The sequence below is a fragment of the Balaenoptera physalus genome (assembly GCF_965194825.1).
Source record: "Balaenoptera physalus genome assembly, chromosome: 14".
Classification (NCBI taxonomy): domain Eukaryota; kingdom Metazoa; phylum Chordata; class Mammalia; order Artiodactyla; family Balaenopteridae; genus Balaenoptera; species Balaenoptera physalus.
This window is the reverse complement of record NC_138893.1, coordinates 78,631,540-78,644,657: the sequence shown is the minus strand read 5'-3', so window position 1 is coordinate 78,644,657 and position 13,118 is coordinate 78,631,540. Positions and strand designations below refer to the sequence as shown.

General features: G+C 56.2%; 1 protein-coding gene across 4 annotated transcripts in view; it reads left to right on the top strand.

The window, feature by feature from the left end:
- The window catches only part of ZMIZ1 (zinc finger MIZ-type containing 1), a 233,638-nt gene that overhangs the window by 815 nt on the left and 219,705 nt on the right, over positions 1–13,118 (top strand). The gene's annotated exons all lie outside the window — the stretch shown is intronic.

Below are 13,118 nucleotides of genomic sequence, written 5' to 3'. Positions count from 1 at the left end.
AGGCGCCGGATTTCGTGGCGGCAAGGGGTGGTGGTGTTAAGTTGTGCATCTGAATTTCCAGGGAAAACACACACTTTTGTAAATGGGAGGGGGGGCGCGGTTAAGTTGTTTGTGTGGGAATTGCCCAGGGAGACGCGGCGTACCGTACTAGCGGGGAACGACAAGGGGTGTGTGTAGGGTCTTCCAGTAGATCTTTAGAAGCCCGAGGAACCTTAAGGCCAAAGCCTCGATGGGGCTGCCCCGGCCAGGAGGGGAGCCCAGGGGAAAGATGTGCGTGTGTGCGCGCGCGTTGCAAATACGAAAGTAATTTCCCCGTGTTCTTTTCTTCCTCTCCGTCTCCGGCGGCGGCGGCGGCCCCGGGGGAGTGGGAGGCCGGCCGGGGCGGAGGTTGGGGGGCCGGGCCGGGGCTGGAGCTGGGGTGGGGGGCGGGCTCTGGAAGCTTGTTTCACATTCCTGGTGTCTGGGCTGGGGAGAAAACAGTGGGGAGCGCGGCCTCGGCGTCTGGGGCGCGGGCAGCGGGCGCGCGTCACCCCCTCGCCGGGGACATCTGTCCAGGAAGCCAGCCGGGCGAGGAGAGGGCGCAGTGTGGAGGGCAGGCTCCCCGCCCCGGAGCAGCAGGGGCGCGGGCGAGGGGCGGCCGCCTTCCCGGCCATTGTGCGCCAGCAGATTTTCACGGGAGACTGCCCCGGAGCCGCCGGAGAAGGCCGGGAGCCGGCCTCAGCCCCGGGTTTAAAAGACACTCCAGGAATGTAAACAACCCGAGCGGGAGGGCGGGCGGGTGCAAGCCAGGGCAGTCGGCCCGGGCCCCCCACCCCTCCCCGGGGGACAGCCCGACAGCAGGGCCGCTCAGCCCGACCCCTCTACCTGCCGCAAACTTTTTTCTCCCTTGCCGTCCCTTCCCACCTCGCTCCTCCGGCGGGCCACGGAGCGAGGGCCTCTCCCTGGGCGGGAGCCCAGGGCTCCTGGCACCTGGCGCCTGACCCTGGAGGCCTGGCGGCCCGGCCCCTGCTTGGGTGTCCGGAGTCCCGGCAGCGCCTGCCTGGGAGCGCAAGCTTCCTGCGCAGGCAGTGCCGGAGTAACTGGGGCTCTGAGAGCCTGCCCGCCTGCCTCCCTCCTTCCCGCTGCTCCTTCCCCCGCTCTCCGCCTTCTTCTCCCCCCTGACTGCCTTTCCAATGCCCTGACATGAGGGAGGAAGATTTAACTTGGCAGCCCAAACAAATGTTCTCTCAGAGGTCCTCCAAGAAGCTGGCGGCTGAGCTGGCAGGGTGAGGGCACTGCTCGGCCAGCCTTTTCTTCCTCCCTGCTCTGCCATGGCCATTCGGAGCCCCCTGAGTGGACAGCCCAGGGCATGGGAGAGTAGGGCCCAGCCCCACAGATTTAAAAGGGCAGAGGGAAGCCACCTCTGGAAGCCCCTGGCTTGGCGCTGGGCAGGAGCTGCCCGGAGTTGCCTTCTGGTGCCAAGGGTTTTCTGGAGGATTTTCTTGAGCAACAGTTTGTCTCTTTGCTGCAACCCCGGGAACAGGGCCTGGTAGACCAGAGGGTTAGCCAGTGCTGTCTCCTCCTCCCTCGTGGGTGTGAAGACAGGCTCCTTACACAGGGCAGGGCAGGAGGCCAGAGGCTGTTCCCAGAGGTGCCTGGGTTTGCTTATTATTGTTTCTTGAAGGTAGAGATAAAGAGGCAGGCGCTGTATCTGGAGAATGGGCAGCTTGGCTGGTGATGAAGTCTGACTGGCCTTTGCTGGCATTTGTAGTGTGGTCCCGGGAGTTTAAAAGTTGCTCTCAGGGAAGTTCAGATGAGGGAGCAAACCCGTAACTTTCTCTGTCCTGGCTGCTTTTTGAGGGGGTCCAGGGAATTCCTGGCCCCTCACTTGCCCGCTGCCTGCCCCTCGTGGCGCAGTTTGTGAATGCCCCAAGCCATGTGCTGACCTTTCTGTCTTCAGGTTGAAGATATTGAAGCACCAGCATCAAACAAAAGACACATTGAAAGCCGTATCTGCCACAGAGCACGTGTGACTTTGGGGCCAAGGGAATGCATTTGGAGGGCGATGGTGTTTTCTTCTGAGTTTTATGTTTTCGGTTGGGTTTTGTTTTCCCCAAAAGGACAGAAGCATCTCCTTGTCCCAAGTCACAAGGATATGAAATGCTGTTTTCACATGTAAATCTCAAAACTGTAGACTTCTGAGTTGGTGGCAGTGACTGTGGTGACTAGGGGGTGGTGGGGATTGAGCAGTAGGGAGTTTTCAAGAGTTTTAAATGGTTTTTGGATTGGGGTTTTGAGGCATTTAGGGTATGGCTCACAGAGAAGAGTTGGGAATAAGTAATTGTTGGACTTATGGGAAACTTTGATAACTAGTCCTGTCTATGTAAAAAAGATTGCTGGCTTTTTTATGGGGACAAATGTCCCTTTTTTCTCCTAAGGAAGGAGAGAGGAGGAGGAGCCTCATTCCTTTCTCAGCCAGGAGCAAAGAAAGGTCCAGAGACTTAGGGTTTCTTTCTCTCTCTCTCTCTCTCTCACACACACACACACACACACACACACACACATGCCCAGTGACAGTAACACAACATTGTTTCCATCCCTGGTCCCCAGAGATGTGCCCCAGCCTAGGACAGGTGTACACCATCAATGGAAAATTGCAGAGGGAAGGACCCAGCTAAGAGCTGCAGACTTCACTTTTTCCCTGATTGACAGAGATCGGAGTAAATAAGGAAGGAAGACACTTGGAAACCTGCTGTGTCCTGAGAGTTTTGTCATAAGAGTCCGCGTGTGTGAAGCCACAGATACTGAGTTCTCTAGCCTAGGCCAGCATCCAACAGGCAGTCGTGACCCTAGTCTCATGGAGAGATGTTGCTGTAAGAAATTCAGGCACCAACAAGTCAATTTCCGGAAGCTTCTCTGGGCACTCTGTCACAGAACCAGGAAGCCGGGCCTGCCAGGTCCTGAGTCCCATAAGTTTTCATTCATAACTTTGCTCCCCAGGGCCCTAGCCTGGCTCCTATCACCACCTCATCTTTATGAGGTTCCTTAGGTTTTGTGTGGACAACAAAGGCCGGGCTGCTGTAATTACCCTGAACCCTGCTGCAGCCTTGCCTGGTGACTGCTCTGACCTCTCAGCAGGACACAGTGGCTTCTGTCCACGCCCTCTAAGGAGGGGGGCTCTTTGTCCCTAGAGCTCTACCCTGAGGAAAGGGGGAGGCAGAGCCTGCGTAGGCTGGAAGCTCCAGGGGTGATCCAGAGGTTGGACCCTGCCCTCAGGGAAGATGAAGGGAGGCTGAGAAAACCAGTCCCGAGCACAGGCTGTGAGGAAAGAGTCCAGAAACCCGTCAGGATTATGAGGGCGTTTCCTATTACCTGAGGAGGTAGGGGAGAGGGGTCAGGAGGCTGTAGCTGACTGGCTGCTTTGAGCCCATAGCTTCACTCAGCTGGGCCTCAGTCTCCACATCTGTAAAATGGGCCCAAGGGCAGACCCCCCCCCCCCCGCCGCCCCCCAATCCTTGCTGTGAGGATGAGGCAGATATGGGCGTGAGATCCCTGGGTGTGTGTCCCCTGAAGGCCTGGCAGGCTCTGGGTACAGGATGGATGAGGCACAAAGGGGTTGGATTGGAGGTGCTAGAAGCATTTTCCAGAAACTGCTCTCCCATCCAAGGCTACCTCCCTGGCAGCTTATTGTCCAGCCTTGGCTTGCATGCTCCCCATGACAGGGAGTTCACTACCTTCGGGGAGTTTTTGCCTTTGGTGGACAGTTCTGACTATTGGCGTGCTCGGCTGCATGCCTTCTGGAAATCAACCCCTCCTGACCCTCTCTGGGCTTGAGGAGCTGGGGGTTCTCCAGACCACAGACTCGTACTTTCCTGAATGATCCCAGATTCAATACCAGTGCCCAGGCAAGCCACACTCCTGTGGGGTGGGAGGACACCCTTCAAATGGCTGCTTCCTGCCCTTATTGGGAGTGACCTGTGGGGAGTAGGAGAGGGTCTGCCTGAGGGGCTCACTGTCTTCTGTCTTTGTGTGCCAGCTTTGCCTCCTGGCACTTTCCTTGGATCGGGTAGGAGGAGAAGGAAGGAGATAGATAGCAGGGGGTGGGGTTGGGTCAGGGGCCCAGCATTGATCCCACAGATACTTCCTGAGAGTCCGCAGTGTGAGGACCGTGGCCTGTGAGAGACCCTGAAATGTGTAAGACAGCTCCTGTTCCTTAGGAGCTCCCAGTCCAGCAAGGGCAGGAAGATCAGTCCAAATAAATAATTAACCACCACCTGCTGGCTGCCTGCCACGGGGCGCAGGATGACAGTAATAACCACAGCCCCTCGCCTTTGTATGGCACTTGGTGGATTTAGAAGCGCTCTCCAACTTTGCTTAACCCCAAGAACAGCAGCGGAAGCTAGCTACTATTTGGAATTAGCCCCATTTAGCAGAGAAGAAAACTGAGGTTCGGGGAGGTGAAATGACCTGTGCCTCAGCCAGGACTCAACCCCAGGCCTTACAGATGCCAGCTGTGCTACTGCCTTCCCAGTCCACCAGCAAGGCAGGGACAAGGGTACAGAAATCCATGTGGACCCCGAGGATGGGGAATCGGGGACTGAGGTTAAGGTGGAGGAGCTGTGCCCAGGAAGGGTCATGGTGGGGCCTCCCTCGCTCCCCCCATTTGGCAGCATGCGGCCCATGCCCCGAGCAACTGCACCCTTTTCTTATGGCACAGTGTCCTACAGCCAGAGCTTGCTCTGAGCCCCAGATCCTGCCATGACTGCCCAGGGCACACGTGTCTGTGCATGGGGCTTCATCCCTGGCCCTGGAGCAGGAAGCAGAGATGTTGCCAGGCCCCAGATCCCCGGGCAGACCAAGGCTCTTTCCTGGGCTGTGATGGTTTCTATAGGTACAGACGTTGGCTCAGCCTGCCCCTCCTCTGGCTGAGTCAGTCCCCAGGCCGTGCGGGGTAGCCGCCCTGTGGCGGCCCTTGAATTCCTTCTGCCCCTTGACACTGCCCGCCTGCAGGCCAGGCCCCTGCCCCGGGTTTTCTGGAGCTCATCTGAGTGCCACCCCAGGACAAGGCTGCAGGTGGTGGTGTCCAGAGCAGGGAGCAGCCGGGCAGGCTGAACTGGCAGCTCCCCAGGAGCCCTGGCCCAGCCTGGCACACCTGCACAGGTAACGACTGTGGCCCGGGCGGGCCCCGGGCCCCACCTGTCAGGCCCAGCTGCCGGGGTTACTGCAGGATCGTGTTGGGGGAGGCCGGGGTGTCTGAGCTAATTAGATTTCTTAGATTTCAATGCTCCCCTAATCCTGTTAGCCCGGCTGTAATTGTAACCACTCGAAGGTTTCAGCCGTGGCAGGCTGTTGAGGACAGACGGTGTGGGGACTCTACTCGGCCCCAGCCCCCAGCCTTAGCCAGCCGGCTGGGGACTGGGGACTCCCTTCCCAGGTCTCCGGGGTGGAGGCCTGATTGATGTAGGTGTTGTGCTTTTCCATAGAGTCTTAGCATTGCAGACTGTCACAGCAGGCCTGGCCCTTAGGGATCATCCAGCTCAAACCCTTCACTGTGCCAGTGGGGTAACTGAGGCCTGCAGACGGATAGGGACTGGCCTAGGGCCTGGATGGCTGGTAGTGGCAGGGTGGCAGGGACTTCTGTTCTGGCTTTGTAATCTTTGTACCTGGAGACTTAAGGGCAGGTCTAGAATTGTCCAGGGGCTAGTAAACCCTCCAGAGAAGTCTGCTGCCAGAGATAGGGGCTGGAGGGATTCATTTGTCTCAAAGCTGGCTCCCCAGTTGGCATTACCTGTACACAGACACAATGCTGTTGCCTCTGCTGGCCAGGGTTTCTGCTGAGGACTCAGGCCTGCCTCTCCCAGGGCTCCCAGACATGGGGGCTTTCTCCCTCCTCTCCCACCAGTCTGTCCCAGATCCTTGATTGTTTGGAGGGTCCACCTCAATGCAGATTATAGATTAGCCGGAAAATAACAGAGCTAATCTGAATGTTGGGGGGAGGGGGGGGGCGTGTCGTTTAAAATATAGTCTCTTTGTACTTTTCAGTGGCTCTTCTAAAATTATTTTGGAATTATTTTGGTGTCTGTCTTAAATGGACATTGCACCCACTTTCTATCCTTTCTTCTACCCTGTCCCCATTCTCATTCCCCAGCATCTCTAGTCATTCACCCACAGAGTTTGGCACTTGCAGGGAAGGGGGGCGGATGGCTGTGATGCCTTCAGAACCCCTGCCTGGGAGCTTCCCACCCAGCAGTCACGTCCTGTCCTCCTCTTCGCTCTGGAGCAGTGGGAAGAGATGTTTGAAACCTCCTTCTACTCTGGAAGCTCCCTGCCTGTGTGTTGCACACCTAAGCATGTGGTGTAGAATTGAGGGGCCGTAAGGGTTACCTGGTCTGACTTTTTTTTTTTTCCAGTCCGGGAAACCCAACTATGGAAAGAAACAATTGGCTGTATCCAAGGGCAACAGCGAATTAATGGCAGAGCCAGGCCTGGAACCCTGTCTCTCTAGCCCATTAGTTCATTAAACATTTATTGAGCACCTATTGTTGGCCTGGTGCAGCCCCAATAGCCACCCTTTGGAGCTCAGAAATGAATGCTGTTCCACCTTTGACTTGGGAAGGGCCAGATGAACCAGGGGAGGACATTTTCAGTCGAACCCCCAGATCCTGTGCAGTTGGGGGAGGATGGGCCATGGAGCCCCAACCCAGCAGCATATTTCTTGAAAGGTAATAATAGGCTGGTTGCATTGGAGATTTGAGGGAAGTAAAACAGAAACCCTTTAGGGAGGGTACAAGATTTCTCATCTGCCCAGGCCTGTTTAGTCCAAGGAGATGGGTGGCTTCCTCTGCCTGTCTCCCAGCCCCACCCGGCCCTCTGAGGGCTGATTTTTGTCCTTTGTAGAATGGCCTGCTGCCTTGTTCCTGCTAACACTTCCTCTGTGGATGGAGAAGCAGGGAGGGAGCCCGGTCCGCCGTGGGAGTCACCCGTGTCACCTCAGGATGAGGGAGGAGAGCCAGGTGCCTGGGCCTCACCCCATGCCCGGGCTTTTGTCCAAACTCCAATCCTACTCCCTGGTAGACCTTGGCCAAAGCTAGGAAATCTGGCACTCGGCTTAGCCCAGGTAGCACTCTGGCTGAGGGACAAATGGGGCACACAGACCTCTGGGGAAGGGTCCTGAAACCCTTTGGCATTTGCAGGTGGGGAGGGCCCTTCTAGGTCTCTGTCCCACCTTCCTGTTTTGCAGTGGGGAAACCCAGAGCCCAGAGAGGTAAAGGGACTGGCTGCACATCACACAGCGAGATGGATCCCTTGCACCAGAGTGTCTCATTGAGGGGGCCTGAGTGTTCTGGGTGCGGAGGGGTGGAATTTTCTTATTGATGTCATTATTTTGGTGCTTCTGCTGTTTACATCTTTAAAACAACTAACCAAAGTCCTCCATAAATATCCTAATAGCCAGCATTTCTTGGGCAACTCGTTTGCTTTAGGCTCATATACTGCCTGGGATCAACTCTCATCTCCACCCTCTGTGACATCTCTGACTTTGGGCAGCTCCACATCTGCAAAACAGGCTCACTAATAGTATAAAAAGAACATATTACCTTTCCGTTAGGTTGAGGAGATGGAGCACATGCAGGGTCTGACACATAGTAAGTGCCCAAGACACGGTAGCCTCAGTCATTGTCATGGCCGTTGCTTCCCACGACACCTGGTCAGCTGTTAGCACTGTGTTACCTCCAACTGACCGACAAGCAGACTCAGGTCAGGGGGATTGCCCAAGGTTATCTGGTACCTCAGGACCAACAGAGGGAGGCTTGGGATCCAGGCTTCCTGACACCTGCCATTCTCCCCTCTGTAGCAGGAAGGGCTGCTGGGACATCTCGGACAGGCCCCCTGTGACAACCCAAGTTTTCATCCACCCTATCAGGGAAGCCTGTTCCCCTGGGAGAGATGTTCCGCAGGTGGAGACTTACATCTGGGTTCCTGCCTTGGAACCTCATCTTCCTCACCTGTAAATTGAGGCGAGTGATGATCGTTCGTCCCTCGCAGGCTTTTCCCCGGTGGAGAAAAGGAGAGGATGGAGGGGCTGAGCCTTGTCAACCATCAACTACTGTGCAGAATCACAATGGATGGTAACTGACTCTGGGACCTTAGGCCAGTCATGGATGCCCTGAGCCTCAGTTTCCTGACCCGAAAATCATGAGCTGAGACCACATCCAGGTTTCCCAAAGTGGGTCCTCGGGAACACCGGTCCACAAAAGGAAGGACAGATGGCAGAGCACACCCTGTCCTGGGAAATCGCCAGCCCCTTTGCCTCACCCAGGGTTTCCCAAGCTGTAGGACACTCCTCCGGTCTCCCTTTTTAATGCAAAATAACTATTAGAGACACCAGTGGAACATCCTGGGAAACGTGCGGCTGGGTGGTCACTTCCAGCTCTGGCATCTGCAGCTCAGCCAGCCCAGTGGATGGTTACCCTGCTGAAGAACAGCCTTTCCTGAGGGATGCCTACGATGGGGAGGGCGAGGATGGCTTCCTTGTGGACAGAATCCCCGCCAGCCTGCCTTCTTGGCGGTTCTACCTGACTTCCACCCCCTTCAAGCCTGCAGGTCTCTGTCACTTTTGCTGGCCTCCTTTTCTTTTATTGTTACCAGACCACAAATCCGTTTGTGGTTGGGCAGGCCCCAAAGCAAGGCCAGCTTGGCAGAGGGGTGGGGCCCCTGCCATGTCCCTAGAGATAGGCCTCAAAGACCTGCCAGCTGTGAGGCAGGAGGGGCCTTGTACCCGACCTGCGGGGACCCTGAGCCTGCGTGCACACCTTGGCAATTATGTATTTTTCTGGAGAGATATGGTCCCCAGCTTTGTTCCCATCCTTGAATGACTTTGGACACCTGAAAGCAGTGTAAGAACCACAGCCTTCATCCAAGGGTCTAAAATTACTCTGGCCCTGGAGTGAGCATGACTGTTGGGTCGTTTTTCCCTTCCTCCTGCCCACAAACCCTCTGATTCCCACTCTTTTTTGTGTGTCACTTCCGTAGTCACGGAGGCATTTGTGTTTAAACCCCTGTTCCTAATCCGGCCTGACTTTGGGCTGGTGAGGAAAAGAGGCCGAGGGAGGGAAGGGACCTGACCAAGGTCACTAACAGCGGTAGGGCCCCCGGGACACAAAGCCTGGCACAGGGACTGGGTGGCCCCAGGGGGTGGCCTCTTGTGCCAGCCGACCTCACTGCTGAAAGCATTCTGTCTCATCCTCTGTCAGCGCCAGGATTCAAAGTCCCCAGAAAGAGCTAAGGATTAGGGTGAAGGGAGCAAGGTCCCGCCCACTCCCTCTTCTAGGAAGGCTGGGCAGGACTGGTTTAGGGCTTACCTCCTCTGGGTCAGGAGGCCAGTTTCAACCATGCTGGCTGCACTGCCTGTTTATCCTGCCCCGGTTAATGTTTCCTCTTCCTGGGCCGAGGGGCCCAATGGCCTTTACCTATAGAGGAGTGCTCTGTGTCTTCCGGATGCCTCGCTGGTATGAATCAGCTGTGAGCTGTGGGTGTCGTGCTGCTGTCGGAGAGGGCGAGGCGGTCTGGGGCCCTGGGGAGAGCACCATGCTGGCAGGCCCACTCTGTGACTGTGGACGTGTCACTTTCCCTGCCGGGCTCGCACTCCTCCTGTCCCTGACCCTGTGGGATTCTGAGGAATGGGCTTTGTGGCTGGCACGGGGCGAGTCAGGGGGCTCCTTGGCTCTCAGCCTCCCTGCCCAGTTTGCTCACCACCACCCCGCCTCACACCCCGAGCTCCAGGAACCCCCTGTGATTCTGATCCTGGAAAAAGGGAGGAAACCTCAGGTGTGATTTCTTGCCTGGTGTTTGGTAATGGGGCCTGGCTGTGAAAGGAGCTTCCTTGAAGCTGTGAGCTCAACACTGATTTATTTCCTGCAAAAGGACTGCTTTGTGATTCCTCCCACCCCAGCCCGGGTTGACACCTTCATTTTTGCACGTGAATTGTCTGTGAGGCTGATTTCTATAGGCAGAAGGAGTGGAGCTGCTTTGAAGGTTGGAATCCTTGTGGGCCCCAGAATTCCCAGCGTTTTCTGCCCTGTGGATGGCTGCCCTCCTAGCCGGCTCCCTAGAGACGTGGTTGTCCAGCCAGTGTGATGGTCCCCCAGACCACCCCCTCCAGGGGCTCTGGACACTACTATGCCGGCTATTCATGGGACCTTTGGTTCTCAGGACTGCAAGGGAGCTTGGCGGCCACCTCGTCTGGTGCCTTGTTACACAGATGACGTCTGGCCCTTCTGCAGCATCCCCAGAGAGTACCCTCTGTCATGGGCTTGCACGCCTCCAGGGACGGGCTGCTCCCTGCCTCCCAGCAGCTCCCTCCATCTAGGAAGTTCCACCTCGTGTGGAGCCTGGAAGGATGCCTCCTGCTAGTTCTCATCTCAGGACAATGCAGACGTGGGGAAGTCAGTTCTCGGGAGCTCCCTTCCATACTCCACGTCATGGGTGTATCCCCAGAGACTTCTTGCTAGGCTGAGTTCAAGGCTGGAGTGGGCAGAATGGGCTTCCTGAAAGAGGTGGCCTTTTTCGGTTCCCTGGGCCTCCTTATTATCTCTGCCTCTGGTAAGAGCCTGGGCAGCTTGGAGACCTCAGGCCTGACCTGAAAACGGTCTAACCCAGGTCGTAAGACGTGGATCTAGGCTGGGGAGGTCCTAAATGTGGCTCAGTAGGGTCTGAGGGAAAGAAAGTGGCCTGGCATCTGCTCTTCAAGGGTCAGACATACCCGATGGTTCGAGAAGGCTGTCTATCTTCCTAGTCTCTCCCAGCATGCTCACCTACCACTGGAACTGGGGTCCCTTTCTAGGAGGATAGCCAGGGGGCTGTGGGTAATCCTCCCTCCCTGTCTGCTTCCATCCGCCTCCTCACCGAGCCCCTCTCTGTCCCCTGCCACTCTGTCAGGGGACATCCTGCCTAAGTGTCCTGAGGCCCCAGAGACCTGGGTGTCTGCAGAGAGCACTGGACTTAGAGTCAGAACTTCTGGCACTGCCGCCCACCGACAGTATCCTCCGGGGCTGTCACAAGAGTCAGAGGGGAGGGCCAGCACTTTGCACGCTGTACAGTGTCATGGCGTCGGGGAGGGCAGTGTTTTATTACCATGTGCCTTGATGACAGTGTCAGCACAGAAGGGCCTTGGAGATTATCCAGGCCAACCCTCTCATTTAGCTGCTGAGTCTGACCCCAGAGGGGACAGAGGCCTCCCCAGGGTCACAGAGCAGTCTGTGGCAGAGCTGGAGCTAAAACCCAGGCATCCCGACCATCTGCCAGTGCCCATCCTCTACCTTGTCACTTGACAGAAACCCTTTGCTCCAGTGAGACCTGGGGCGAGGTCCCTTATGGCTGTGGTGATGGTGCGCCTGGCTTGCCTGGGATTTACCATCCTCAACTCACAAAGCTCCTGGGCCTCATGTCTCTGGCTGTGCTCATCAGAACCTCTGGGCCTGGGGGCAGGCAGGTGTTCCCTGGGGTCTTCATGAGACAGCTGGCTACCCCAGCCTGGGGCCCTCGCCTGGGGCTGCTGCCCTATTACAGTGTTCTGCCCTTCACTTCCTGGCTCAGACGGGGCTGCCCCGCACTCTGCCAGCCATCACCTTGGGTGGAAACGGGGTCTCCAGGAGCCCACCTGAGACGCCTTGCCCAGGTGTCTGTTCTAATTGGCTGCAGGATGTTACCCTTGCCTGGGACCGTGGGTTGAATCTGTGGCCCTAGTTTCAACCTGGTTTGATCCCTCCTGGGGCTCTGAAGACCCAAAGATGCCCAGACTGTTGGAGCAGGAGGGACCTGGGCAACCAGCTTATCTTATCCCTGTCTCATCCCCATTTCCCAGAGTAGGAGACTGAGGCCCAGAGAGGGAAGGAAGCTGGCTGCAAAGCCAGCAAGATGCTAACTCCTCCCGCCCTAGCCGGCCTGGCCTCCTTCCATCCTCTGCTCCCTGAGACTGATTCCTTGGGCTGCTCAAGTCTAGTGTGTATGGAAAGAACTATTGACCCTCAGGCCAGGCCCTGCTTCCCTTCCAGGTCTGGGAGCCCGTGCACTGGGAGGGCAGCACATTTTTCCTGCTTGTGGGTCCTTAGGCCAGCCTGAGAACAAATTTTCCTGGCTGGTCTGGAAGCCTCCAGTGTTCTGCGCCTGAGGGAGCAGGGCCTGGGATCTTTCTGTGCCTTCCCTTACCCAGCTCTCCAAGAAAGATGGATTACTTATTCATTTATCAATTTGTTGAGCACCTCCTATGTGCCAGGAACTATTCCATGCCCTGGGGATATAGTGGTGAACTTGACAGAGGCCTTGCTGCATTCTCCTAGGTGAGATAGTCAACAAGTCTACAACTTTATGTATGATGTCATGCTGAGTTATGATAAGTGTTTTGAAGAAAAATAAGTCAGGATGAGGCGATATAAGGAGATGGGAGAATAAGGGTTCTTTAGATGGAGTGACCAGGGAAGGCTTCTCTGAAGAGGCTACATTTGAGCAGATATCTCAGGGAGGTAAGAGAGTGAACCCCATGAACATCTGGGAGAAAAGCACTCCAGGCAGTGGGAACAGCATGTGCAAAGGCCCTGTGGCATGCTCTAAGAAAGGCAGGGAAGCCAGTGTAGCTGGATGGAGTGGGAGGGGGAGGAAGATAGGAGAGGAAGTTAGCAAGATGGTCAGGGACCAGGTCGCAGAGGGCCTTATGGAGCACGAGAAGGGCTTCTGACTTCATGCTCAGTAATTTGGAAGCCACTGGAGGATTTTAATTAAAGGACCGAGACTATCTGGTGTACCTTCTAAGAAGATCCCTCTGCCTAGTGAGCTGAGAATAGACTCTAGGGGACAAGGGTGGAAACAAGGAGACCAGCTGGGTAGCTTTTACAGTAACCCACATGAGGATGCTGGTGGCTTTGACCAGAATGGTCAGTGGACTTAGTGAGACAGAGTCAGATCCTGGATGTATTTGAAGGTTGACCGAGGTTATGCCTAGAAGCCCATTGGGAATGCCTACCTACCTCTGCAAAACAGGCTGAGGGCTGGGACTGGAGAGCTGGCCCAGATCTCCAAGTCCTGTGGGAGGACTTTTTCTTTTGCGCTTGTCACTTTCCATATAGCTATAAGGTGTCCATTTAACA